We start from the raw sequence: 4601 nt of genomic DNA on the forward strand, positions 1-4601 counted from the left end.
GGAAGGAGAGCTCTCTAAGAGATGTTCTAAATCTAGAAATGATTCTAGTTTGAAAGATCTGCTGTCTGCTACTGGCGAGTGGGATCACCATTAGTATATTTATTCTAATAGTGACCTCAATCCAATAAGCCTCCTTATGAAAGGACTCAGAGATAAATTTCCAGGTTTAAAATAAATCTCTACCATGGATGCAACAGACTTCTCTGGAGAGGGCATATGGACAATGAGGCTCCCATGATCTAGAGTTTACTCCTGAACAGAGTCTAAGAAGGCAAAGACCTTTGAGCAACATCCCAAGAGCAGGTGTGCCAGGATACCCACAAGGAGCTCCAGGCTCCTATGGCCTGGCCTTGGTCCCCAGTGAGACTCTGCTGCTGTACTGAATTTGAAGCCTGTCACCAGGGATTGCCCAGGGAACTGGGGTAGGGCTGTGACCCCACCTTGTGATGGGAGAGTGAAGGTCATCGAGCAGAGTGGCATGTAGGAGGGAGACAAGGCGGGGGCCAGCTTTGGAACATGCAGTCTGTCACAGTTGGTGTCTGAAAAATCCCCTAGAAAGGACTCCTTGTGGCAGTTAGCTTGCTTCACCATGACAGGCTCATTCAGCCTGTTGTTCACACCATCCTGGGAATTCAGCCCAAGACTCTGAGAACACGTGCAGGTGCTGATGTGAGGGAAAGTGGGAAGACCTGGCTGATGTGTGAATGGTTCAGCAGATATTAGAAGCTTCTGTAATTTCAAAGCCATTTATATTTATTAAAAAATTAAAAATCACAAATCATCTCTTATAAAACTATCTTGAGGAGCATCGGGGTACCTCAGATGGTTGACCAATAAATAGACTCTTGATTTTGGCTTAGGTCAAAGCTCACGTTTGTAAGATGGAACCCATTTTGGGCTCTTCGTTGACAGTGTGGGGCCTGCTTGGGATTCTATCCCTCTCTCTCTCTGTCCCTCCCCTGCTTGTGCTTCCCTCCCTTTCAAATAAATAAATATATAAACTTTAAAAATACCTAATTTTAAAAGAAGCTTGTAGACATAAAATAAATAAAGAAGTTAACAAATTTCAATTCCTCCCTAAGTCCTACATGCACCATAAAGGAATTATCAGCGTTTGTCATATTCCATAGACCTTCATAATTTCTATGAAAATAAATTGCAAAGAAAGCAAATGATTCAGACATTATAAAGTGGAATTTAGACAAATAGGTGTATATTTACAACCCTGGGTTCTTTTTAGGAGGAAAGGACTCAGAAGGGTTAGGAAACCTCCATTCAGCAGTGCATGTATGCCAATCATTATCACTAGTGTTTAGTTACCTCATATGCTATTCAGTCCTTCATTTTTGTTCCACCATTTTATGGCAAAAGTACACATTGATGATAATTGGGCCATGTTTGTGGGTTTCTCTAAAGAAATTAAAATCCCAAGCTATTAGCTCACAGAACCTGATGAGGGGCCCAATCCCATGAACCATGAGATCATGACCTGGGCTGAAATCAAGAGTTGGACACTCAACCAATGAGCCACCCAGGTGCCTCTGCAGTTGTTTTACTTTTAAAAGTAAAAGTTCATACGTTTTTTTAAAAAATTGAAAATTCAAAAGTTACTAGACAAGCCATTCATACAAAAGTATTTACAGAAGTAATGAGTGAAGTGATAACATTCCCAGTATAAAATGTCACACAACCAAATCACAACTTGTTTTTTTAATGATTCAAGTGTTTCAACCCATACAGTGTGGTGTGGTCAGCTTGAAAATAAAATCCATTTCCTGAATAATGTGTTGTCAGTCAGGGTCTTCTCTACACCACCAGCTCAAATAGTAGGAAAGCGGGCCATGGTGGCGATCCCACAGTGGTTGTCCCAGTCCTTGGCCATGAGTATGTAGCCATTTTTGCCCCAGTTTGCACCCCAGCTGAAAGTAGACAAGAGTTTACCATTTATTACAGAGGAAAAAACACATTTCTCTTCATGCACAATAACAACTGATACTTCGCAATGCCCCAGAGACCAGGAGAGATTCAGGAAGAATCAAGAGGCCATCCTTGTTTAGGGCTGAGTTCTAACCCAGCACCAAATTCTATCTCCAAACTTTTCACAAAACTGCAAAACGAGACACAAGAAAACTCTTGGGGTCCAATGTGTTTTAGATGCAGTGCTACGCAAACTATAACAAGACTCTTGAATCTTGAGGCAGTAGCTTAATGCTGGCATCAAATGAATATGTCTCGGTTCCCGCTAAGTGGGGTCAACACTTCTGGGGTTTCAGAAGTGAGCTCAAGGGTTTGATGACATGTGTCCAAAAACTGATTCCAGAAAGGATTTCCTCTTCAATTCCAAAGATAAATATTTTTGGCTTTTTATACCTGTTCTTGACAATCCAATAATTTTTGTTATCCAATTCTTCTCCTTTAAAGCCATAGCCAACCACCAGAACAGCATGATTCGGGTGTTTAGTGGTGCACTTTGGATCATAATAAATTCCTGGAAAAGTAGAATTCAATTCTGAGGTAGGACATGCAAGCAACACGATAACATCTAACAATAACCAAGTCACTGCAATAAAGGAAGCATCTCACAATTCAGGTGTAATATAAATCCAGATAAAATTTAGAAAGCAGATCTTTTTGTTTAGCTAGGCTTGGGATTTAGGCCCTCATCTAATACCAGCAGAAATACACATCATCACAATCTCTTTTGTAAACGGACAGTCAAGAGGCATAAAAGACCACTTGTTGAACCTTTGTCATTCTATTCCAGCATGTCAGCCTAGGGAAGCAACAGAAAAAACACAAAATCACTTGAAAGGAGGGGTTCTTTCCAGTGTCCTTTTCATTAGTAAAACTCTTTGGAAATCTTCAAGGTCTAACAGTAGGGAAAAACTAAAGTGACTTAAGCTATACCAATCAAAGTATGTAACCATTTAAATATATTTATGAGGGGCATCTGGGTGGCTCAGTCGGTTAAGTGTCCGACTTTGGCTCAGGTCATGATCTCATAGTTCATGGGTTTGAGCCCCCTGTCGGGCTCTGTGCTGACAGCTCAGAGCCTGGAGCCTGCTTCAGATTCTGTGTCACCCTCTCTCTCTGCTCCTCCCCTGCTCATGCTCTCTCTTGCTCTCACAATCAAAAAAAAAATAAACACTAAATAAATAAATAAATAAATAGATAGATAAATAAATAAACATATTTATGAAGTGCTTGAAATCACATGGGTCAAGTCATGACAACATGCTGAGCAACAGGCACAAAAATTACATGTGATGAATGAACAACTACATGAAACCCGCACCCTCCTGATTTGTACATACAAAAAGTCTATTTCACTGTATGTCACAGTGGCTCCCCATTTTTCCTGCCTACTTTCCTATGTAGACACATGCTGACCTTTTTTAAGGAACTTAAAAGAATTCAGGCTTGCATCTACAGTAGCAGCGATGGGTCCCACAGTTGCCACGGTCGTCATTAGGCCATCCTCCTTGTTTACGACACTCCAGAAGGCAGTCACGTTGGCAGCAATTCTCAGGCTTGTATTTGCAGGATTCGTTCTTTCAAAGGTAAAGAGGGAGAGACTTAATCACTACTGTGCACCTCCAGGGGAACAGGAGTGCAAGAGAATTTGCAGCTAAATGATTTCCAAGTCAAATTTGCTATAAAGTATCCAGGATGTAAAATTGGATTGATAGTTTTGAAGTTAAAAAAACAGGCAGGTATCTATTCAATGAGACATTCTTTTGGTCTACCTGTGCAATAAGTTTTTACTCTGGAGAGCTGTACTGGATATAATGGTATTCATGTTGCCGTGTAATATGGACATAGGAACAGCTATATTGTAATGAGACAATCAGGGAGCTGTGCTAGGCTAATACATTCTAAAGGCAGTACTGACCATTTGCAGATATACAGTCTATAATCAAATACAAGAATTCCAATGTTTGTATCTGTTTTTACTGAATATGCTCAACTTTGATAAATGATATGGAACACCACTTATGCGTGCATGGTATGGATAGGATTCCTCTGAGTCCAGGCCCCCATTTTCCTTAACATACTGGAAGGCTTTGTCCATTAGGCCACCAGAGCAGCCCTTATTGCCTTGAGGCCAAGAGCAGTCCACCAAGTTCTGCTCACTCAGTGAAACAAGTTTGCTAGTTTTCCGGAACATCTGTCCTTCAAGGGCACCAGTTGCACCAAAAGCCCAACAAGAACAACAGCTTCCCTGAAAACAAAATGCAAAAGCTCTTAGCCTCCAAAATCAACAGCAAGACTTTGCCAACACCCCATAGATCTGAAAGCTATTTCAAAACATAACAAACTACATATTGTGCCTCAATTTCCATAGCAAGAGCACTCATTCCTTTTGCCTTACTCTTGAGAGGGACCTGTTGAATATTGTTTCACCTGCTCCTTCACCGAAGTTACATAGCCTTTCTCTCTCCAGTCCACAGATGAGGGGATCTCAGCAAAGAGGGGTGCTCGGAAGACTTTCCCCTTCTTGAGTTTCTGGAATTTAAGGTCATTTAACACCTGCTTGAATTCTTCACTGGTCTTCAAGGAAAAGGAAACAGAATGTTCACAAGCATGGGATGTTTTGAAAA

General features: G+C 41.0%; 1 protein-coding gene and 1 pseudogene across 1 annotated transcript in view; both read right to left on the reverse strand.

Moving 5' to 3' along the window:
* Window positions 1-4601, reverse strand: part of DAPK1 (death associated protein kinase 1) — a 470647-nt gene that overhangs the window by 50850 nt on the left and 415196 nt on the right.
* LOC115277007 overlaps window positions 1696-4601 on the reverse strand; it is a 12560-nt pseudogene continuing 9654 nt past the window's right edge.

This window comes from Suricata suricatta, chromosome 13 (genome assembly GCF_006229205.1).
Source record: "Suricata suricatta isolate VVHF042 chromosome 13, meerkat_22Aug2017_6uvM2_HiC, whole genome shotgun sequence".
In the NCBI taxonomy this organism is placed as follows: domain Eukaryota; kingdom Metazoa; phylum Chordata; class Mammalia; order Carnivora; family Herpestidae; genus Suricata; species Suricata suricatta.